General features: G+C 42.5%; 1 long non-coding RNA gene across 1 annotated transcript; it reads left to right on the top strand.

Moving 5' to 3' along the window:
• Window positions 1-587: 587 nt before the first annotated feature.
• On the top strand, window positions 588-1,516 carry LOC127321818 (uncharacterized). Its single transcript, XR_007864353.2, has 2 exons — window positions 588-1,097; window positions 1,278-1,516. It is a non-coding gene; the product is annotated as an uncharacterized lncRNA (long non-coding RNA).
• Window positions 1,517-26,032: the final 24,516 nt, after the last annotated feature.

Genomic DNA, 26,032 nt, shown 5'->3' with positions numbered 1-26,032 from the left:
AACGAAGAGTTTCATGTGGGTGTGTTACTAATAGCATGTGCAGTCGTTTGCTATGAACTAGACTAGATGGAGGAATAAAACTTTCCATGATTTGCCTTTTGACAATTTATAAGGTGAGCCTTTTGTGTTGGTATTCTCAGTATCAAGAGGCCTAGACGTTAGGCCCAATTTTGCGACCCAGCTTTAGATGTGCCGATGAAAAACAGATGCCTCTATTGTACCAAAAGAAACAATTGGATAAAACAAATCTGCTGTGCATAAATAAAGAAAAATGTAAGTTGGTAGCATATTATTCTTTTACAGGTCACCATGAAAGAATCTATTGTCGGTCTTATAAAGAGCATGCGTATGCCTACCACCCATAATAAGGGCTCGAATTATTGTAATATAGTTTGTGTTGTGGTGATGGTCTTTATATTCGTATGTAACCTCCTTGGTAACCAATGTATGCTAAGATTAGGAGAACTCGGGACATAAGTTTCTTCCATTGCTATCCTACAATGTAGGCCCATTCTACTTTGCTGTACAGTGTAAAACTGATCCAGTTTCAATAAGGAGCACACATTTTTAACATCGTATAATCTAATTCATGCCATGGCACCATCTAGTCTTACACGGTGCCCACCTTTCTCGCGCGTCCGATCACGATCAAGCGGACTGGACCAAGCGGCGCTACCGTCCAAAAGAACGACAGCGGAAAGCTCCCCCATAATTCACGACTTTTTGGTTTGGTTCGTCATCTCCCCATTCCCCTTTCCTGTCTCCTCCGCATCTAGTTTCTCCCCTCCCCCGATCTCCTCCTGCGATTCTCCTCGTCGGCGGCGAGCGTGCCAGCGGGAAGGCCCTCAGAGATTGTCCTGGTTGGTGGTAACAGTGGAGGCGGACTCTCTACGGCACGGACTGGGGGATCGATGCATCCAAGGAGGGTGGATGTGATGAGAGGGGTTCTTCGGCGGCGGCGCCCCGCGATTTGAGGCCGGTGAGGCGGACGGCCGGCATCAGAGGAGTCCTGCAATGAGTTTTTGCAGCCCGTCCTCGCCCATCGAGTCGCCCGACCTGGGTGGCCGCACTGGTAGCTTCGAGGCAACGCCTTGCTGGTAAGAGATTCGGTCTCGCTTGGTTTTCCCCAGCGTGTTTGCTAGACGCGCCTTTGATTTTACATCCAATTGTTTGGTCAGTGTGGTGTTGGTCCAGTATTAGTAGCAGCAGTTGCTCGTATCCGACCCAAGGCATATGTGCTCTGCATTCGTTTGATGCTCTGTTTTGCTCTGGTCCAGGCACCAGCATGTAGCATCTGCTCTATTTTGCTCTCCGCTCCAGCCCAGTGCCGCTTGTTGCCGCACCTGAACAATCTAGTTCTTTGTTGTGTGCTCTCTTGAGGATTCAGATGGTGTAATAAGCAGGCTGTAATTTTTGTATCCGGCTGTACTTATCTACTTTTCCTCAATTTCTGTGTAATATTTACATTGGATGTAAGTATAGCATTTTTCTCCAATACTGGGTGAAGTTTCTGTTACTAGATGTACTTCCTACCATTTTTTACATCCAGATTGATGCAAGTTTCCATGTGTTTTTTCTCAAATTTAGGTGGAATTTATGTATCTGGATGTAATTTTTATTATTTTTCTACATCTAAAATGCTGAATGGACCAAGGTTTCCCAAGAACAATAGTAGGTTTTCATAGATCTGGATGTATTTTTTTCTTTTTTCTACATCCGCCGCTACTATTTTTTACATCCTCAATTTGAATCACAAATACTAGAATTTTTCCGAGATGTAACTTTGTGTAGCTATACTAGCACAATTTTTTTCATGCCAATACTTTTCTGAACGGTGGATGAGAAAAACGAGGATAGAGGCAGGGATTTTTGTCCGTATACTGATGGGGTTCACGCTCCTGCAAAAATCACCAATGTCAAGTAGATGGATGCGTGTGACGAATATGGTCACATTCTGTTTTTGGCAACTGTCGCTTTCGGCTCTGGGACCACTTTCCTTTTTTGGTAAATGTTGCGTTCAGACAAGGGGGGCACCGTGGAAGACTATCTGGTGCTAGGGCACTCTGTAGCATCGTCCTTTTAACATATCAAAACACTTGCGTGTGAGTGCGAGCAAGGGCTAGTAGCATTTGCTCAGCTCGTACAGCTTAGTGCATGAGGAACTCGTGTCCTCTATAGCGTTTAGTGATCTGGTAAACCATGATGTGTTCTTAGTAGAAATTTATCAAGCATGAAAAATAAAAAAGTGGTTAATGATGGTAACCTATTTGTCTCATCAGTTCAACTACCTTGAATCATTGATCATATGCCTTACATTCATATATTGAAATCACAATTTATGACAACTCGATAATTGTGTTAGCACTACCATCTCAACTTCTTCTTTTAGCCCCACGGAGTACAACTGGATTGGAAACTTAAGCAATGTTTAGATGGAGGAAGCAGGGAACTTTGTCCCGGCCCTTTTACTGCATTGAGAATCGGATGTGACACGATATCTATGAGGCCGTTGGGCAGACTCACAGAACATGGCCCGACAAAGGTAGGCGAAAGAATTTCACCATTGGGAGTCGATGCCTTTCGAAGCACTTTCACGCTCCGCTTGACTTAGTTTTCGAGTATCGGGTACGCCTGGAGGTACAACTACAAAGTGCATGATCAGAGAGCTAGGAGAAATGCTTGATCCATAAATCATGTTGAAAGTGCAAGTTCTCAGCGGACTAACGTCTCAAACATTTTTAGAAATTGTAATCACAAAATCAAAACGAGTGCATCTAGCCATGGGAAAGCCTCATGGCCTAATGGTCCGCATAACAGTAATGAAATTTGTCGTCACCGCTTGTTTACTTAGATCCTATGTAGAAATCCAAGAGATGTGAGGTACAAAACCAACAATTGTTAGAATCGCATAGTTGTGTGCCACTTTTTCTAACTAGCTTCTTGTTCAAAGCATTTCACGCATGAGCACACCTGATGAACTCGGAAACCTACTATGGAATAAATCAACCCATCTCACCCGAGTGCCCTGGTCTCCAAGCTCGACACACGTGTTTTTACATGGGTTGTCCCCGAACCAATTATGTATCATGTGGAATTGTATAATTGTTCTTCGAATCACTTCTGGAAGAGTGAAAGTGGAGCAAAGAAACCTAGAGGTAGAACCCATTTGAAACTATGAATATTTAATCTCCTCGTTTGAACGAGCATGCCAACCAAATGGATCGGGTAACACCGGAACCACTTCACTAGTCTTAGCAGGTTGTTCTTCCTCTAGGTTTCTCCATTCCAAGGGATAACGTGACACTAAGGTTTAAAGGGTGGCATGGGTTAAGCATCTTACTTTGGACCTTCGAGCTGAGTTATTTAATAAGGGGCTTCTCCTACTAATTAATCTAAAATATATTTTTTACAATTCTCCTCATCGGAGTGCCTTGTAACCTTACCTTTTCTAAATGGTACACTTTAAGACATTTCGAATAGAAGAAGAACCATCATTGCCGGTTAATTGAAAGTGGATTGGCGACATTCATCAGGTGATTGTCTAAGTGTTTGTTATGAACCTTTTTATAGGTTGTCCACTTCCAATGAATTAGGAGAAGGTTGGCCTATCCATGACCGAACTAGTATGATCTCCTTTATGCTTACCTAAAACAACCAGCGAAGTCGAGATATTGATGAGAAAGGGGCGATTTCAAGGCTAAAGAGTACATTTTGAAGGTATTATGCATCTGTACGAGTACAAGAGTGTTTTTTTTGTTTTGTTTTGGGTATAGTAAGACTGAACCGGCAACCATTAGGTTAAAATCCCGTTCCATTATTTTGGGTCAAAGATCAAGCTATAACTTCTCCATCATCTAAGGTTGGGACCTTCCTCCAGTATCTCACTAGTAGCCCGAATAGGGAGCCATCAGACTTGTGTGTGGCCAATCAATCGCTAGTGCATTTTCTGTTTACCGACTAGAATACTGGAATAGCAAATCGACTCTTGATCCATGAATAGAATAGAGCATAACATAGGGTGAAGCAAAGAATTCCACCGACTAAATTCCATGTTTTGGACAGAAATATAAATGTCCTTGGCTTCCATATGACCATATATGTGGCTAGTTTGAAATAAATCGGAAGGTTAATGTTTGTTTCAATCTGAAATTTAATTATTTATTTTCATGGGAGGTTCGATAATTCGTAGGAAAATCATGGTAAGTTTTAGAATACTTGTGGCCTTATCCAACACAAAGTGTTATATATTTTTGGTTTTCATGTGCATGTGACCAAGGCAATCAATCCATCAACCATTTCTCTTATGATGATTTTTACGAGTGGCATTTTCACAATAACAAACACATCAATAAAAAATGGCATTAATGTCTTCACCTCATTTAAATAACATGAAATTCTGGTTGATTCTCTTTCGAGCTCATAAATCATATCATAGTGAGCCACCAAACAATCTGTATAATGGATGATGTGAAGATGGAAATTAGTCGAGAGTAGTACACCTTGTAGATAAGGAAGAAAACATGCCACATCTACACTTCTACAATTCTCAATTGAATTTCAAGTTGATCATATGGTATTGTCATTACTCTTCCTTGTAATGATCCCAATGCTAGCAGTGTTAGAATAAAAAGGCAATGCTATAATAAACACCAAAACTTTGATCAACTATTTGAAGGAGATATGCCCTAGAGGCAATAATAAAGTGGTTATTATTTATATCTTTATGTTTATGATAAATGTTTATATGTCATGCTATAATTGTATTAACCGAAACATTAGTACATGTGTGATATGTAGACAAACAAAGAGTCCCTAGTATGCCTCTTAACTAGCTTGTTGATTAATGGATGATTAGTTTCATAATCATGAACATTGGATGTTATTAATAACAAGGTTATATCATTGTATGAATGATGTAATGGACACACCCAATTAAGCGTAGCATAAGATCTCGTCATTAAGTTATTTGCTATAAGCTTTCGATACATAGTTACCTAGTCCTTATGACCATGAGATCATGTAAATCACTTATACCGGAAAGGTACTTTGATTACACCAAACGCCACTGCGTAAATGGGTGGTTATAAAGGTGGGATTAAGTATCCGGAAAGTATGAGTTGAGGCATATGGATCAACAGTGGGATTTGTCCATCCCGATGACGGATAGATATACTCTGCGCCCTCTCGGTGGAATGTCGTCTAATGTCTTGCAAGCATATGAATAAGTTCATAAGAGACCACATACCACGGTAGGAGTAAAGAGTACTTGTCAGGAGACGAGGTTGAACAAGGTATAGAGTGATACCGAAGATCAAACCTCGGACAAGTAAAATATAGCGTGACAAAGGGAATTGGTATCGTATGTGAATGGTTCATTCGATCACTAAAGTCATCGTTGAATATGTGGGAGCCATTATGGATCTCCAGATCCTGCTATTGGTTATTGGCCGGAGTGAGTACTCAACCATGTCCGCATAGTTCGCGAACCGTAGGGTGACACACTTAAAGTTGGATGTTGAAATGGTAGAACTTGAATATGGAATGGAGTTCAAATATTTGTTCGGAGTCCCGGATGAGATCCCGGACATCACGAAGAGTTCCGGAATGGTCCGGAGAATAAGATTCATATATAGGATGTCATTTTATGTGATTTAAAATGTTTCGGAAGGTTCTATGGAAGGTTCTAGAAGGTTCTAGAAAAGTCCGGAAGAAACCACCAAGGAAGGCGGAGTCCCGGTGGGACTCCACCTCCCATGGCCGGCCAACCCTAAGGGGGAGGAGTCCCAAGTGGACTCCCCAAGGGGGGCCGGCCACCCCCTCCCAAGGAAGGTGGAACTCCCACCTCTAGTGGGAGTCCTAGCTTGGGTAGGTTTCATGAGTTATGGAAGGTTTTGGTTTGGGGTCTTATTCGAAGACTTGTAGACCAACTCTTGGGTGTTCCACCTATATAATGAGGGCCAAGGGGAGGGGGCCGGCCAACCCAAGAACCACAAGGTGGCCGCACCCCTATAGTGGCCGGCGCCCCCTCTCCCCAAACCCTAGCAGCCTCTCTCCTCCACCGCATCCCGCACGCTTAGCGAAGCTCCGCCGGATTTCTCCACCACCACCGACACCACGCCGTCGTGCTGTCGGATTCAAGAGGAGCTACTACTTCCGCTGCCCGCTGGAACGGGAGGTGGACGTCGTCTTCATCAACAACTGAACGTGTGACCGAGTACGGAGGTGCTGCCCGTTCGTGGCGCCGTGATCAAGATCTTCTACGCGCTTTTGCAAGCGGCAAGTGAACGTCTACCGCAGCAACAAGAGCCTCATCTTGTAGGCTTTGGAATCTCTTCAAGGGTGAGACTCGATAATCCCCTCGTTGCTACCGTCTTCTAGATTGCATCTTGGCTTGGATTGCGTGTTCGCGGTAGGAAATTTTTTGTTTTCTATGCAACGTTAGAACACAGTGGTATCAGAGCCGTGTCTATGCATAGATGGTTGCACGAGTAGAACACAATGGTTTTGTGGGCGTTGATGCTCTTGTTATCTTTAGTTTGAGTACTTTGCATCTTTGTGGCATAGTGGGATGAAGCGGCTCGGACTAACTTCACATGACCGCGTTCATGAGACTTGTTACTCGTTCGACATGCAACTTGTATTGCATAAGAGGCTTTGCGGGTGTCTGTCTCTCCTACTATAGTGAAGATTCAATTTACTCTTCTATTGAAAACATTAGTATCAACGTTGTGGTTCATGTTCGTAGGTAGATTAGATCTCTCTCGAAAACCCTAAACCACGTAAAATATGCAAACCAAATTAGAGACGTCTAACTTGTTTTTGCAGGGTTTGGTGATGTGATATGGCTATAATGTGATGATGAATATGTATGAGATGATCATTATTGTATTGTGGCAACCGGCATGAGCCTTATGGCTGTCTGTAAATTTCATGTTGAGTAGTATTTCAAAGTAGTTGTAATAGTTGCTACATGGAGGACAATCATGAAGACGGCGCCATTGACCTTGACGCTACACCGACGATGATGGAGATCATGCCCGGAGATGATGGAGATCATGTCCGTGCTTTGGAGATGAAGATCAAAGCCGCAAAGACAAAAGGGCCATATCATATCACATATGAACTGCATGTGATGTTAATCCTTTTATGCATATTATTTTGCTTAGATCACGACGGTAGCATTATAAGATGATCCCTCACTAAAATCTCAAGATAATAAAGTGTTCATCCTTAGTAGCACCGTTGCCAAGACTTGTCGTTTCGAAGCATCTCGTGATGATCGGGTGTGATAGAATCAACAAGTGCATACAACGGGTGCAAGCCAGTTTTGCACATGCGGATACTAAGGTGGCCTTGACGAGCCTAGCATGTACAGACATGGTCTCGGAACACGTGATACCGAAAGGTAGAGCATGAATCATGTGGTTGATATGATGAACACTTTGAGTGTTCGCCATTGAAATCACACCTTGTCTCGTGATGATCGGACTTAGGTGCGGTGGATTTGGTTCGTGTGATCACTAAGACAATGCGAGGGATATTGTTTTGAGTGGGAGTTCACCTAGATTTTTAATTATGTTGAATTAAAATTTGAACTCAATTTGTCATAAACTTAATCTAAACTTTTGCAAATATATGTTGTAGAGATGGCGTCCCCAATCAATTTTAATCAGTTCCTAGAGAAAGAAAAACTTAAGAGCAACGGTAGCAACTTCACCGACTGGTTCCGTCATGTGAGGATCTTCCTCTCTGGCGGAAATCTGCAATATGTGCTTGATGCACCACTAGGTGACCCTCCTGCAGAAACTGAAACCGATGAAGTAAAAGCTGTTTACGAGACTCGGAAAACTCGGTACTCTCAAGTTCAGTGTGCCATCCTGTGCAGTCTGGAATCCGATCTTCAAAAACTTTTTGAGCACCACGATCCTCATGAGTTGATGAAAGAGATGAAAGCTATTTTTGAGACTCATGCGGCCGTGGAATGCTATGAAGCATCGAAACATTTCTTCAGCTGCATGATGGAAGAAGGCAGCTCCGTTAGTGAGCACATGCTCACCATGACCGGGCATGCGAAGAAACTCAGTGACTTGGGAATAGTGATTCCTAATAGACTGGGGATTAATCGTGTCCTTCAATCACTGCCACCAAGTTACAAGAACTTTGTGATGAACTACAATATGCAGAACATGAACAAGGAGTTACCTGAACTCTTTGGCATGCTAAAAGCTGCTGAGATTGAGATCAAGAAAGAGCACCAAGTGTTGATGGTCAACAAGACCACCAGTTTCAAGAAACAGGGCAAGTCTAAGGGAAAATTCAAGAAGGGTGGCAAGAAAGCTGCCACACCTCCTATGAAACCTAAGAACGGCCCTAAGCACGATGCCGAGTGCTATTACCGCAAGGAGAAGGGACACCGGAAGCATAATTGCTCCAAGTATCCGGCTGATCTGAAGAGCGGTCTTGTCAAGAAGAAGAAAGAAGGTATATCTGATATACATGTTATAGATGTTTATCTCACTGGTTCTCGTTCTAGTACCTGGGTATTTGATACTGGTTCGGTTGCTCATATTTGTAACTCGAAACAAGAACTAAAGAATAAACGAAGACTACTGAAAGATGAAGTGACGATGCGCGTTGGAAACGGATCCAAAGTCGATGTGATCGCTGTCGGCACACTTCCTCTACATCTACCTTCGGGATTAGTTTTAAGCCTAAATAATTGTTATTTTGTACCCGCGTTGAGCATGAACATTGTATCTGGATCTTGTTTAATGCAAGACGGTTATTCATTCAAGTCTGAGAATAGTGGTTGTTCTATTTTTATGAATAATATCTTTTATGGTCGAGCACCAGAAAAGAATGGCTTATTTCTGTTAGATCTCGATAGTAGTGATACGCATATACATAACATTGATGCTAAGCAAATTAAATTGAATGATAATTCTACTTATATGTGGCACTGTCGTCTTGGTCATATTGGAGTGAAACGCATGAAGAAACTCCATACTGATGGATTACTTGAATCACTTGACTTTGAGTCACTTGATAGATGCGAAGCATGTCTAATGGGAAAAATGACTAAGACTCCATTTTCTGGTATGATGGAGCGAGCTACTGACTTATTGGAAATCATACATACCGATGTATGTGGACCAATGAGTGTAGCATCGCGCGGTGGTTATCGTTATGTTCTAACCTTCACAGATGATCTGAGTAGATATGGGTATATCTATTTCATGAAACATAAATCCGAAACTTTCGAGAAGTTTAAGGAATTCCAAAGTGAAGTAGAAAATCAACATAACAAGAAGATTAAATTTCTACGATCTGATCGTGGAGGTGAATATCTGAGTTATGAGTTTGGCATGCATTTAAAGAAATGCGGAATACTTTCACAATTGACACCGCCGGGAACACCACAACGAAACGGTGTGTCCGAACGTCGTAATCGAACTCTCTTAGATATGGTTCGTTCTATGATGTCTCTTATTGATTTGTCGTTATCATTTTGGAGTTATGCATTAGAGACAGCCGCATTCACTTTAAATAGAGCACCATCAAAATCCGTAGAAACGACACCGTATGAATTATGGTTTAATAAGAAACCTAAGCTATCGTTCCTTAAAGTTTGGGGTTGCGAAGCCTATGTAAAGAAGTTACAACCGGACAAGCTAGAACCCAAAGCGGAGAAATGCGTCTTCATAGGATACCCTAAGGAAACTATAGGGTACACTTTCTATCACAGATCCGAAGGCAAAATCTTTGTTGCTAAGAACGGAACCTTTCTTGAGAAAGAATTTCTCACTAAAGAAGTGACTGGAAGAAAAGTAGAACTCGATGAGATTGATGAATCTATACTCGTTGATCGAGTAGCGCGATCGAAGTTGTACTGCACCGCCTACACCGGCAACAGAGGAAGCTAATGATAATGATCATGAAACTTCGAACGAGGAAACTACTGAACCTCGCAGATCGACAAGGGAACGTGCCACTCCTGATTGGTATGATCCTTGTCTAAATGTCATGATTGTGGATAACAATGATGAGGACCCTGCGACGTATGAAGAAGCGATGATGAGCCCAGATTCCAACAAATGGCAAGAAGCCATGAAATCCGAAATGGGATCCATGTGTGATAACAAAGTATGGACTTTGGTAGACTTACCTGATAGCCGAAAGGCTGTCGAAAATAAATGGATCTTCAAGAGAAAAACAGATGCTCATGGTAATATTACTGTCTATAAAGCTCGACTTGTCGCAAAGGGTTTCCGACAAATTCAAGGAGTTGACTACGATGAGACTTTCTCACCTGTAGCGAAGCTAAAATCTGTGAGGATTTTGTTAGCAATAGCTGCATTTTTCGATTATGAGATTTGGCAGATGGATGTCAAAACGGCTTTCCTTAATGGAGACATTGAGGAAGAGTTGTATATGGTACAACCCAAAGGTTTTGTCGATCCTAAAAATGCTGACAAAGTATGCAAACTTCAGCGTTCAATCTATGGACTGAAGCAAGCATCAAGAAGTTGGAACCGACGCTTTGATAAGGTGATCAAAGACTTCGGGTTTATACAAAGGTCATGGAGAGGCCTGTATTTACAAGAAAGTGAGTGGGAGCTCTGTAGCATTCCTGATATTATATGTAGATGACATATTATTGATCGGGAATGATATAGAACTATTAAGCAGTGTAAAAGGTTATTTGAATAATAGTTTTTCAATGAAAGACCTTGGTGAAGCATCGTATATATTAGGCATCAAGATTTATAGAGATAGATCAAGACGCCTAATAGGGCTATCACAGAGTAAATACGTGGACAAGATTCTAAAGAAGTTTACAATGGACGAAAGTAAGAAAGGGTTCTTACCTATGTTACCAGGCAAGGTCTTGAGTAAGACTCAAGGACCGGCTACGGCAGAAGAAAGAGAAAGGATGAGTAATATCCCCTATGCCTCGGCAGTAGGATCTATCATGTATGCCATGCTATGTACTAGACCGGATATAGCACATGATGTTAGTTTGACTAGCAGATATCAAAGTGATCCAGGAATGGAACACTGGACAGCGGTCAAGAATATCCTGAAGTACTTGAAAAGAACTAAGGATATGTTTCTTTGTTATGGAGGTGACCAAGAGCTCGTTGTAAGTGGTTACACCGATGCAAGTTGGAACACTGATCCTGATGACTCTAAGTCACAGTCTGGGTACGTGTTTATATTGAATGGTGCCGCAGTAAGCTGGGCAAGCTCGAAGCAGTGCACGGTGGCGAAGTCTTCAACAGAATCAGAGTACATAGCGGCTTCAGAGGCTTAATCAGAAGCGGTATGGATGAAGAGGTTCATTGTAGAGCTCGGTGTGGTTCCTAGTGCATTGGACCCATTAATCATTTACTGTGATAACATAGGTGCCATCGCCAATGCACAAGAGCCAAGGTCACACAAGAGGCTGAAGCATATCAAGCTGCGTTACCACTCGATTCGCGAGTACATCGAAGATGGAGAAGTAAAGATTTGCAAAGTACACACTGATCTGAATGTAGCAGATCCGTTGACTAAAGCTCTCCCTAGGGCAAAGCATGACCAACACCAGAATGCCATGGGTGTTAGGTATATTACAATGTAATCTAGATTATTGACTCTAGTGCAAGTGGGAGACTGAAGGAGATATGCCCTAGAGGCAATAATAAAGTGGTTATTATTTATATCTTTATGTTTATGATAAATGTTTATATGTCATGCTATAATTGTATTAACCGAAACATTAGTACATGTGTGATATGTAGACAAACAAAGAGTCCCTAGTATGCCTCTTAACTAGCTTGTTGATTAATGGATGATTAGTTTCATAATCATGAACATTGGATGTTATTAATAACAAGGTTATATCATTGTATGTATGATGTAATGGACACACCCAATTAAGCGTAGCATAAGATCTCGTCATTAAGTTATTTGGTATAAGCTTTCGATACATAGTTACCTAGTCCTTATGACCATGAGATCATGTAAATCACTTATACCGGAAAGGTACTTTGATTACACCAAACGCCACTGCGTAAATGGGTGGTTATAAAGGTGGGATTAAGTATCCGGAAAGTATGAGTTGAGGCATATGGATCAACAGTGGGATTTGTCCATCCCGATGACGGATAGATATACTCTGGGCCCTCTCGGTGGAATGTTGTCTAATGTCTTGCAAGCATATGAATAAGTTCATAAGAGACCACATACCATGGTATGAGTAAAGAGTACTTGTCAGGAGACGAGGTTGAACAAGGTATAGAGTGATACCGAAGATCAAACCTCGGACAAGTAAAATATCGCGTGACAAAGGGAATTGGTATCGTATGTGAATGGTTCATTCGATCACTAAAGTCATTGTTGAATATGTGGGAGCCATTATGGATCTCCAGATCCCGCTATTGGTTATTGGCCGGAGTGAGTACTCAACCATGTCCGCATAGTTCGCGAACCGTAGGGTGACACACTTAAAGTTGGATGTTGAAATGTAGAACTTGAATATGGAATGGAGTTTGAATATTTGTTCGGAGTCCCGGATGAGATCCCGGACATCACGAGGAGTTCCGGAATGGTCCGGAGAATAAGATTCATATATAGGATGTCATTTTATGTGATTTAAAATGATTCGGAAGGTTCTATGGAAGGTTCTAGAAAAGTCCGGAAGAAACCACCAAGGAAGGCGGAGTCCCGGTGGGACTCCACCTCCCATGGCCGGCCAACCCTAAGGGGGAGGAGTCCCAAGTGGACTCCCCAAGGGGGGCCGGCCACCCCCTCCCAAGGAAGGTGGAACTCCCACCTCTAGTGGGAGTCCTAGCTTGGGTAGGTTTCATGAGTTTGGAAGGTTTTGGTTTGGGGTCTTATTCGAAGACTTGTAGACCAACTCTTGGGTGTTCCACCTATATAATGAGGGCCAAGGGGAGGGGGCCGGCCAACCCAAGAACCACAAGGTGGCCGCACCCCTATAGTGGCCGGCGCCCCCTCTCCCCAAACCCTAGCGGCCTCTCTCCTCCACCGCATCCCGCACGCTTAGCGAAGCTCCGCCGGATTTCTCCACCACCACCGACACCACGCCGTCGTGCTGTCGGATTCAAGAGGAGCTACTACTTCCGCTGCCCGCTGGAACGGGAGGTGGACGTCGTCTTCATCAACAACCGAACGTGTGACCGAGTATGGAGGTGCTGCCCGTTCGTGGCGCCGTGATCAAGATCTTCTACGCGCTTTTGCAAGCGGCAAGTGAACGTCTACCGCAGCAACAAGAGCCTCATCTTGTAGGCTTTGGAATCTCTTTAAGGGTGAGACTCGATAATCCCCTCGTTGCTACCGTTTTCTAGATTGCATCTTGGTTTGGATTGCGTGTTCGCGGTAGGAAATTTTTTGTTTTCTATGCAACGTTATCCTACACTATTACCTTGCCCAGCCCTCTTAGGGTGCCAACCACTCGCGGCATCATTAGGCTTTCCATTGGAGCATGTGAAAGGGCCACAAAGTATTCATTATTTTACATTTATTATCCAAATAAATGCACGTGAGATAAGTACATGCCCAAGATGTAACACACATTCAATAAAATGGATGAAATTTTGAACCAACGTATCATGTCCTTAATTGGACCTAGCCAAAAGAATTTATTGTCGGTCTTATAAAGAGCATGCATATGCTTACCACTCATAATAAGGGCTTAAGTTATTGTAAGACAATTTGGGTTGCAGTGATGGTCTTTATGTTCGTATATTTCCTCCTTGGTAACAATTGTATATATACACTACTAACACTAGCAAAATGCTTTTTGGCTCCAAGCTGCAGTGCTCTCTTCGTACTGAAAATATTTAAAAATATACTTACAAGTCTCGAACAAATCTGAAAATAATTGTGGACCTTGTCAATGGTATATCCTACAATCCAATCATGCAAAATCTCAATCCGTTCTTCTTTTTTAGTATGAGCTAGACAAAAATGACAAAATCTGATATTTTTGGAGATTTGAAAATGTACATACTCGGATCTACACTTTCGTCATTTTTTTTTTGTGTAGCTCAGAATACAAAGTATTTGAATTTGATATTTCGCACGTTTATGTGATGAAACATTTCCTACATCTGGCTTTTTCTAAAAGATTTTTTTAAAAACTCATAAATATGATCGATTTTTTTTTGCAGAAACAGGATCACTGTGCTCATGTTCACCAAATCTTCATTATCACTGTAAAATGTGCCAATGGTTTCAATTTTTATGCCAACTTATGTGCAACTACATTGTCTTTATGATTGGTCTTTAAAAACATATTACAAAAGCACACAATCATCCAAAATAGGTAAATTTTCATACGAAGCAATCATTTCTATCTCCCCTACATTGCTGCAATGCTCAACAAAATCTCAAGCTAATATGATCGTACCGCCATTACTCTTCGACCAATGATCTAGTACAAGTCGTGTTAGCATGAGCACTTACTAGCTCAACATTTTTAATTCGAAAATCATGTGCCACCTATAAAGCTCTATCACGAGATTTCTTTACTTTAGATAGCTCTAGAGTAAAGGTCTCCTCAAGAGATTCTTTGGTGGTTTGTTGTTCTTCAAGAGCTTCACTAAGAGTTGCAATCTCGTCCGCATACTCTCGCTCATGCTCTTCCATTTTCTCAATAAGTTTTGTGCGCTCAATGGCAAAAGCAAAGATTTTCATAAAGTTAGAGCAAGCAAATTTCTTATCATGGAGAACATGGAATACCAACTCACCCAACATGTTTAAGGAAGCAACATTAAGTTCTTCCATATCATCATCCTCATCATCACTAGATAGATAGGGTTCCAAGGAAGGAGATACCTTAGAAGCCTTAGCCATAAGGCAAGTGTAGGAACCATGAGGTGATGAAGAGGATGAAGTAATTGAAGCTCCATCCAAGATCTTGTCTTGGCCCATAGTATCCTTGGTTCCCTCTACATTGTTAGTCACACAAATATTAGAGGAAAGCAAAGTATTTTCATTATGGCAACAAGACAAGGAAAGCATATCATCATGGAATGAAGATATGCAAGGACTACCAACACTAGCATGTAAAGCATTTATAGTGCTATAAGTGTTCAAGTCCAAAGATGAAACATTGCAATGGGATAGGAATGAAAAATCATCAAGAGAAGGCTCACCATCAACAATGCAATGTTCATCACCACTCACCATACGATTACCTTGTGTCTTACCACACATTGGTGAAGTGGAAGGAGTGTGATCATCCTCAATGGTCTTGGACCCACCATATGTATATCGAAGCTTTGTCCAAAACTCATGAGCACTCCGGAAAGGCGCGATGGAGGAAATCACTACATGACTCATAACATGGCAAAGCACTTTAGTAGCTTGAGCATCTAGATAAGAGTTTTTGTTCTCCTCAAAGGTTGGATTTTGTGGATCCTTAGGAGGAGAAAAACCCATATCAAGAATTTGCTCCACATGTGGGTGCATGCCCCTAAAATAATCAAGCATGTAGAATTTCCAAGCATCATAATTAGTGCCATCAAATGTAAAGGTGGAATTGTGCACTAATCCTCTAGCCGACGTCATACTCTCTAGGCGGTGAAGCCCAACAAGATAAGAGAGCCCTAGCTCTGATACCAAATGAATGTACTAGGACGTCGCCTAGAGGGGGGTGAATAGGCGGTGTATAAAAACTTCTACTTGAGAGCTAAACTAGGCGGAATAAAACTACTAAGTGTTTACTAGTTTAGCTCAAAGCCTATCAAGTAGGGGTTTGCCTAAGAACACCAAAAACCTATGCTAGCATGATGAGCAACAAGGTGATAACAAGATAGGTATAGCATCAAGCATGATAGATATCACAATGTAAAGCGCATAGGTAAAGGAGCTCGGGTTGAGAAGTAACTGGTGCACGAGGAGACGACGATGTATCCCGAAGTTCACACCCAAGGGTGCTACGTCTCCGTTGGAGCGGTGTGGAGGCACGAGGCACTCCAATGAGCCACTAGGGCCACCGTATTCTCCTCGAGCCTTTCCTCCAAGGGGGAAAGCCTCGATCCACTAAGGAACCCTTGAGGGTGGTCACCGAACCCGTACAAGCTTGGGCAAACTCCCAAATATCAAGCTTGAGGCAACTCCACAACACGGAGGCTCTCAAGTACAAGGCCACAAGAGGCTACAACACGCCACACCGACAACAAAGCCACCAAAACACCAACGCGCCACAACCGGCTCCAAAACCACAAAGGCTACCACACTCCACAAAGGCAATGACACGCGTACAGCACGCGACCGTTGGGAACCCCAAGTGGAAGATGTGATGCGTACAACAGTAAGTTTCCCTCAGTAAGAAACCAAGGTTTATCGAACCAGTAGGAGTCAAGAAGCACGTTGAAGGTTGATGGCGGCGGAGTGTAGTGCGGCGTAACACCAGGGATTCCGGCGCCAATGTGGAACCTGCACAACACAACCAAATTACTTTGCCCCAACGTGACAGTGAGGTTGTCAATCTCACCGGCTTGCTGTAACAAAGGATTAGATGTATAGTGTGGATGATGGTGTTTGCAGAAAACAGTAGAACGAGTATTGCAGTAGATTGTATTCGATGTAAAAGAATGGACCGGGGTCCACAGTTCACTAGTGGTGTCTCTCCCATAAGATAAATAGCATGTTGGGTGAACAAATTACAGTTGGGCAATTGACAAATAAAGATGGCATGACAATGCACATACATATTATGATGAGTAGTGTGAGATTTAATTGGGCATTACGACAAAGTACATAGACCGCTATCCAGCATGCATCTATGCCTAAAAAGTCCACCTTCAGGTTATCATCCGAACCCCTTCCAGTATTAAGTTGCAAACAACAGACAATTGCATTAAGTATGGTGCGTAATGTAATCAACAAATATATCCTTAGACATAGCATTGATGTTTTATCCCTAGTGGCAACAACACATCCACAACCTTAGAACTTTCTGTCACTGTCCCAGATTTAATGGAGGCATGAACCCACTATCGAGCATAAATACTCCCTCTTGGAGTTACAAGTAACGACTTGGCCAGAGCCTCTACTAATAACGGAGAGCATGCAAGATCATAAACAACACATAGATAATAGATTGATAATCAACATAACATAGCATTCATTATTCATCGGATCCCAACAAACGCAACATGTAGCATTACAAATAGATGATCTTGATCATGTTAGGCAGCTCACAAGATCCAACAATGATAGCACAATTAGGAGAAGACGACCATCTAGCTATTTCTATGGACCCATAGTTCAGGGGTGAACTACTCACACATCACTCCGGAGGCGACCATGGCGGTGAAGAGTCCTCCGGGAGATGATTCCCCTCTCCTGCAGGGTGCCGGAGGCGATCTCCTGAATCCCCCGAGATGGGATTGGCGGCGGCGGCGTCTCTGGAAGGTTTTCCGTATCGTGGCTCTCGGTACTGGAGTTATTCTCGACGAAGGCTTATGTAGGCGGAAGGGTAGGTCAGGGGGCGCCACGAGGGGCCCACACGCTAGGGCCGCGCGGCCAGGGCCTGGGCCGCGCCACCCTACTGTGGCGTCGCCTTGTCGCCCCACTTCGTTTCCCTTTCGGACTTCTGGAAGCTTCGTGGAAAAATAAGATCCTGGGCGTTGATTTCGTCCAATTCCGAGAATATTTCCTTACTAGGATTTCTGAAACCAAAAACAGCAACTGGCTCTTCAGCATCTTGTTAATAGGTTAGTGCCGAAAAATGCATAAATATGACATAAAGTATGTATAAAACATGTAGGTATTGTCATAAAACAAGCATGGAACATAAGAAATTATCGATACGTTGGAGACGTATCAGGCAACAATGCCACAAATGCTACCACGCCACAAAGACGAAGCCACAAAGGCTACAAGGCCACAAAGGCTAGAACACCACAAAGGCAACAAGACCACTAAGGCAACAACACCACTAAGGTCAACATGCCCTCTACGAGATCGAAACTACGGAGAGAACCCAAACCGATGCACCTAATGCAATGGCTAAGAACACCACTAAGATGCCCAAGTTATTCTCTCCCAAATTCCAACAAAGCTACAAAATCTATTGGGGGAATAAGGGAGGAAGAAAAAAATAGAGGAGGAACACCAAATTACTCCAAGATCTAGATCTAGCAAGATCCCCTCACTTGGAGAGGGATTCAATTGGTGAAGCTCTAGATCTAGATCTCCTCTCTCCTTTCCCCCAAAAATATGCAAGAAATAGTGAGGGGGTCAAGAGAAGGAAGAAACAACTCAAGGTCAACAGTGGAGGAGAGAGAGAATGGAGGGTAAGAAGTGTTTGGGTCGAAGGTGAAAGAGAGGTATAAATAGGGGCGGCAAAATATAGCTGTTGAGCTGGAAAAATGGTCAGATTTGCGCCCGAGCGGTACTACCGCTTTGGTAAGCGGTACTACCACTCTAGATTCAAAATCCCCACTGAACTTATCCACGTGGACACACAACGGTACTACCGCTTACGGTACCGCTTGAGGTACCGCAATGGCCTCCAGGGGTTACTGGATCCCAAGCGGTACCGAAGCGGTACCGAGGCGGTAGTGCCGTAACTTATGTTACGGTACTTAAGCGGTACCGGGGCGGTACTACCGCTCTCAAGCGGTACTACCGCTCAAGGTACCGCAAAGGTACCGTAAGTTGTTCGGTGGGACTTTTTGAGTGCAATGTAAAATCCATAACTCGAGCTAGGAATCTCGGAATGACATGAAACCAATTTTGCCGGAAAGAGGACGACGAGAGCTATCACTACACAAGGTGAAAATATGGAAAATAGTGGATGATGATTTTCTCATGGTCATATAGGTGTAACCTCTCAATATGGTATATCGGGAAAATCATCACCTTCGCACATGCAACATGCGATGCAACCGGAATCCATTTCCAATGAGCTAGAGCTTGTCATGAGAATGAACACAAGATATAAATCATCTCATGGATAAGAATCAAGAACAACCAAGAAACACGATGCTATGCATGCAAGGTTTGAGCTCTCTTCGATGATGCGATCCACTATCCTATCGAGCACAAACCTTGTCCTTGCGCGTTCCTCTCGAGTCGGCAAGCTCCGTCTTCATCCTCTTTATTATTGTACATGCCACCGTCTTCTTCCAATATACACGTCACCGTCTTCTTCGATCTTGTACGCACGCCACCGTCTTCATCCATCTTCATCTTCAACACGGTCTTCGTCTCTCTTCGACACCGTCTTTATCATACTCGATCTTCTCCATCTTGCAACCTTGAAACCAACACATGGCTATGGACACGACCTAAGATAGATTCTCAATACAACGGTTAGTCCATAGGGATTTTCATCAATTACCAAAACCACACATGGGGGCTCCATGTTCTTTCAGCATCACCTTTTTAACTGGGTCTAGCTAACATTTTAATTATTTTCTACCAATGAGTCAGTGGAATGTTAAGAAAATAAACAAGAGTATAGATATATCAAAACTATAACGACAATCCAAACAACTAATATTTTTTTTGGCTATGTTTTTTTCTGGTAGAGTTGGTTATCGAAGCCAGGAAAGAATGTACCAAGGCACTGTATGAAAGTTTGTGACTTGTGAGCAAGATATGGATTTTCTCACAACGGTATACTGTGGTGATGGTGTGAGGATGGTTATTCTGAATTCATGTTGTTGCCAAGATATTATTATCCTTGGTTTAATAGTCTAGGGTGTGTGTGTGTGGGGGGGGGGGGGGGTGCATGCTAAATTCTTGGACTCTCCATGTATCGACAAGATTATGCCAAAATATGTAGCTTGGCATTATGTTTTGATTGAAATACACTATGGAAACATGTTTCATCAATTTATTGATATTGATTCAATATATTATGCATTCATATTTTATTTATTAGTTTGGCCGAACATAACTTATGACAAATCTTATAGGTCTCATAGTTTGATACAAACAACCCTGACGAGTACTCAATTTTGTAAGTCCTCACTACGTAAAATACCGCTCGGTGTGTATGTCTTATGTGCACTTGAGTTCTCGAGAGTAATTAATTTAAGTGTTTTTGCAGGTATTTTTACTAGCATGTGCAGTCAGGCACCACGAGAGAGCTAGGGAGCTAAGACTTTTCATGATTTGCCTCGTGACAATTCATAAGATGAGTTTTCCGGTACGTGTTGGTTGTCATAATAGCTAGAAGTAAGGCATATTCATTGTGGAAGAGATTGATGTGCAACTAGTAGAAAGAGATGCACTATATCGTACAGAAGGAAACAAATGAATACAAGACATATTCTATTTAAAAATAAATAAATCATAAATAGGTAGAAGATTAAATTTTACTACTCACCACGGAACAATCTATTGTCGGTCATATAAAGTTCATGAATGTGCCAACCACTCACAACAAGTAGTCTATTGTGAACACAATACATGCTGGGAGGATGATTCATATGTCCCTATATATACTCTCTCAGACTATTTGGTTCACGGGAGTTGCAATGGGGAATGGGAGTTTGGAAGACTAAGGCTATTAAGTCTCTTGTTTGTTTGAGGCTATTAGAAATTTGGATACGGCTAGCGGGCGGCCGCATGCTCGTTTGCAGTGTCCAGCATACACTAGGTATTAGGAAAGTTTTATCCGCTCTGACAAAAACGGAAAGATTCCACAATTAATTAGCTGTTTGGCACGCCGCTGACACCTTTTTCTTTCCTAAACGTGCATGCAACCAGTAGGCTAGCTAAATATTATAGATCTATTTCAAAAAACTATAACTTTTAAATCGTGTATCGAAATTATGATTCGTTTTCACATTTGAAATCGTCGGGACAAGATCTTCAAAACTAGATCTCGCTTGCATATATTTTGATAAAAAATATTAAGAAGCAACTTTGGTTCGCTACAAAGCAACTTAGGTGAGCGACTAAGCAATTTTGGTACGCGGCGATTTTTTTTTATGTCGGGCATTGTCAACACTAGAGTTGCACACTAAGGTACCTAAGTTATTCTGTCGGACACCAAAAATATATCGCACGCACCAAAGTTGCTCTGTCCAGCACCAAAGTTGCTCCGTCGGGTTTCGAAGTTGCTCTGATGGGCAGCAAAGTTGCTCCGTCGGGTTTCAAAGTTGCTTCGTCTAGTTCTGGCGGCTTCATAATAGTGGTACCAGCGGCTTCTCCCCCTCTTTGGCAGCTTCAGCACAGGTGGCTGCTACCCGAAATCGTGAGCACCAAATTTGTTCTAACGGACACCATAATTGCACCGACGGGCATCAAAGTTGCGCTATTAGGCACCAGAATTCTACTATTAGGCACGGAAGTTGCTCTTTTGGGCACCAGAATTGCGTCGTCACCCAACGTTGCTCTTTAGGGCACCATTAATTGTATTGTAAGGCAACAAAATTGTATCGTCATGCACCAAAGTTGCTATTGGACACCAGAATTGCGTCGTCATGCACCAAGCAACAAAAGTTGCTCGGTCGCGCATGATAGTTGCTGTGTTGGCACCAAAGTTGTGTCGCCAGCCACCAAAGTTGTTGTGTTGGCACCAAAGTTGTGTCCCCAGGCATCAAAGTTGCTCTGTTGGCACCAACGTTGCTTCCTCACAGATTGAAATTGCTCCGATGGACACCAAAATTGTTGGTGGGCACCAAAAGTTGTGCCTTCCTGTACTAAAAAATGTACATGTTCGTTGCACACAAAAGTTGCTTTAACGCACACCAAAGTTGTTTTGCTACACAACAAAATTGCTCCGTCGGGCATCAAAGTTGCTCGTTAAATTTTTTTTTCAAAACATATGAAAATGTGGTCTAGTTTCGAAGCTCTCGTCGTGGAGATTCTAGAAGTGAAAACGGATTGTAATTTCGCCACACGATTTAAAAATTATAGCTTTTTGAAAAACAAAACGTGATATCAGCTAGCCTGACGGAGCTATCATGTAGTGTGCCCGCCCTAAATTTTGGTTTGGCACGCGCCCGTCCAGAAGAATTCAGGTAGAAATTTTAATAGGATGGAAAGGTGAGCTGGGCTCTCTAATTTCCACCGATCTCTTTCCTGAGGTACCTTATTAATTAGTGAGATTTCTGAGAAGAACGTTTCAATCTAAAGCCCCACACCAATTCTCATCATGTGGCAAACAAAGGATTGATACTAAACAACAAACTCCCACACCAAATCCCTCCACTAATTTCATCCTCTAAACTCTCATTACCCTTTCCATTGAATGCCATGCACGATGTCTCGAAAACTAGAGATATGCTAAGATTAGGAGGACTCGGGACATAAGTTTCTTCCCTTAATATTCTCTCATGTAGGCTTCCTCTTTTCTGTCGTGCAGTGTAAATTTGTTTCTGTTCCTAAAGACCAAGCATTGTCAGGGTCTCAAAGCGCTTACGCGTTAGTGCAAGCATGGGCTAATATCAGTTGTCCGCCAAAGGGAAGCATCACAAAAAGTCAACTCAACTTACGTTCAACACAATGCATGTTGTGGTGATAATATATATGTTTGTGTATACTCTCCCCGATAAATTCATGTGATGTAATTAAAAGGCTACTGATTGGAATATTTTCATCCTAGGACGTACACTAAATTAGAGTCACCACTTATGAATACGATCTACCTTGGTACAGGTCTAAAACAACAACCTTGTGGAAGAAGTAGTGCTATTAATTTGCATACAAGGACCCTCTAACCTAAACCTAGTATGCCCAAATTTATGACCTCTTAGATGCTGAGAAAATTAGAAACGAAGTACAGTGTAGGTTAATCCGTGAATAGACACTTGTGTGGAATCGTAGGTTTAGTAAGGAAAGATGGGGGAGGGATTTGGATGAACGATCACCAACTCTCATTTAATTTTGTGGATGTATTGTACTCTCTAACTTGGACTAACCTAGTAAAACTAGTTTATTGACTCCAACTTTGTCGGCCCATACACACTTCACGTGAAAAGATAAACTAAGAAAACGTCCACCTATTCCATTCAATTTTTGACCAGATTAATTGCAAAAAAAAAAATATCTGAATGGAGAGACCAAAGCACCTAAATTTATATTTTTGTTGAGCTAGAATCTCGTGACAACTTTCAGAACTTTTATCGCGCAATTTGAAAATTTTAACTCATGAATAGTGAATTTAAGAATCAAGACTAAAACAAGCAAGTCTCATGGAATGTAATGTTGAGCAGGAGGAGGGAGCAGGTATCATGGATTTGAGACGGATCCAAAGCGGCTGAAGCGCAACATCTTGCCAGAGCTGGCGAGCGGATCAGAGCGGTGACTCGGACGTGACGACGGCTAAAGAGATGTTGAGAGGGACACTACCATTTAATTTTTACCAAACAAAGGTGCCACAGCTCTTTCGTGGCATTTCTCATAAAATATAATATAAACACGAGCTTGTATGTACTCCCTCCGTTTCATATTACTTGTTTTGGTTTAGATGTATCTATTCACATTTTATGTATACAAACATTCAAATCTACGGCAACTGATATGAAATAGGGGAAATAGTTCAAGCCTTTCAACGAATGGCATGTTGCATGCTTCTTACTATAGATAGAGGCACATAGTTTTCTGTAAAATAATTATCAACATTATTTTATGGGTTTTGTATTTGCGTGCCCCTCGTTCCTTAGTTGTATTCAGTTTTGTCAAGCCTCAAAACCTATGTTCACTTTTGCCCTCCCTCTTGTCGAAAACCCTCACGGTCCTCAAATGGTGGGTTGTCATCGGGTCAAAGGCCTTGAATACTACCCACTGACGAGTGGGGTTGCGTAGTGCCGCTAGGACACGTCGGAGCAACTTCTCTCTCTCATCCTATTCCAAAATTTGAGCATCAAACTGAGAAGACGTTGCACCAACCCCGCACTGGCCCCTCAGCCACCGTCATGCCCTCCTACCCTATTCCATTAGCCGCCTTCACCCCCTCCACGCCTCCTCCGACATATCTACCCCGTGGCAGGGACACTAAGCAATGGTGATGGATGACTCCACCTGGCCGATCGACCGTCGAGAAGATTGGGTCGAATCAGAGGGAGAAAAATCATGGATTCTATTTGGGTATGCTTCGTATCCCTTCGAATTGGTTATCTAACTTGGAAAATGGACATTATTTGAACATTGGGCGTGTGAATTTATGCCCATCTAACTAAATTTTCCTGGCCTAATTGCATCCTTTATTTGTATTGAATAGGATTGATCCAACACTTGCTTTTCGGCTGGTGGTTAGAATGGAAACTAGTATATTGCTTGGTGTTGCGGTACTAAAGCCCACCTATTGTTCCTTCTTTCTATCCAAAGGTGGTACAAACAACCATTTCGTTCCAAGATTTTCGATAATCTCTTTGTTCTGATAATCCCTGGAGCCCATGCAATGATGTTGATATGAAATATTTCAATAGAATCGAGCAAAGATTTGTCCCTCTAACTTGCGAAAACCACCTAGGAATGCTTTTTGATGGAAGCCGTTTCAGTAAAGTTCATATCGATGTGCTTCAGCCACGTAAAGCATGTGAAAACGGGAAGGGTGTTCATCCATCATCTGTATATGCTCATAGCGAGCTCCACAACACTCCTTGTAGGTCCAGACCATCTAAACCTAGTGGCAGTGAAAGCCAAACCATCCCTGCTGCTAATGTAGAAGAAGAGGCAGAGCCTGACAAGGAAGTGCCTCTACTAGATAATGATGATGAAATGGTGTACCCCTAAGGTAGATAAATTCTGTAAGAAAGCAATGTGTTGTGGGTATACTTCAGGGGTATACCATCGACAGTGCCTAGATCCTGCAAGCCCGGGTGGCCCACAGATGGTGGTGAGGCATGTGGCCCATCGGGCGGCCCAGTTGCTGTTGATCATAAAGGAAGAAGTCCGGTCCAGGATCAGTAAGCCGGATCCGTACCGACATTAGGAGTAACCCGGATCCACGGAGGCCCATGAGGAACCCGGATCCAGTACGACGTATATGGAAGGCGGATCCGTGACGTGCACGGCAAGATATTGTACCGTAGCTAGGCTATCTGTAATCCGGCTAGGACTCTCCATGTAAACTATAGATCCGTGCGCCTTTATAAGCCGGATCCCGGGAGCCCTAGAGACACAACTACAACTCATTGTAACAACGCGAAAGCGCCCAGATAATTCCAGACAAGCAGCAGTAGGCCCTGTCATCGTGCAGGTGTTCCGAAGCTGGGTAACTCGCGTACCACCGTCCCGAGAGCACTCCGCCCTATGGCCCCTACTTCTTCTCCCCCTCGTGAGGATCCCTCCTCCGAGGTACCTTCGATTAGGCAACGACACAATGGAAGCTGAATATATGGAGAAGCCCAGCTGGCTTGTTTGATTTGGTGACATCGATGATGAAGAGACGGACAAGAACAATGAAAGTGTCATTGCCGATGAATGCGATGGTGGGGACATTCCATCACTTGAGTGGAACAAGGAAGATTCTCAGCTTACTCTAGTCACAGTGTTTCTATACATGGTGGACTGTTGTAGTGCACTCACAACATATTGCATTCTCAGTCGAAATGATTTTGTGATTGGTAAGAGTGAGCCAACTAGGTTTAGAGTTCATTGCCCACACGAGAGGTGTATCGGCTGAAGAGAGAAAAGGGATGCAATTGCTAGTGAATTAAAACCTACAAAGCCTCAGGTGAAATTTGCTAAAGCAGAAGGATATGCAAGTTTTGTTATTATATGATGTTTAATTGTAATACTGCTAACTAGTTTAGAGTTAAGCAAAAGAAATCAGAGAGACGCATCTTTATTGAAATGCTTTCTAGCAGTATCTCTATTTGCTTTGTGTGTGAAGCTGCTATCTTAAAGATGTTGATGTTATGAATATTTTAATTTCTATCACTAGATTTTGTAATTAACATGTTGATGTAGGTACTTGAACCAATCCAACGAAGTTGTGCCGCGGTGCTGATGCATATACTCTATTTTCAGAATGTTTCACAACTTTTTTTCCATAAGCATGAATTGTGAATTGTGCAGACTAAATAGCATCCTATAATCAATATATATA

Source organism: Lolium perenne, chromosome 1 (genome assembly GCF_019359855.2).
Source record: "Lolium perenne isolate Kyuss_39 chromosome 1, Kyuss_2.0, whole genome shotgun sequence".
Classification (NCBI taxonomy): Eukaryota; Viridiplantae; Streptophyta; class Magnoliopsida; order Poales; family Poaceae; genus Lolium; species Lolium perenne.
Note: the sequence above shows the minus strand (reverse complement) of the source record. Positions and strands in the feature narration are given on the sequence as shown.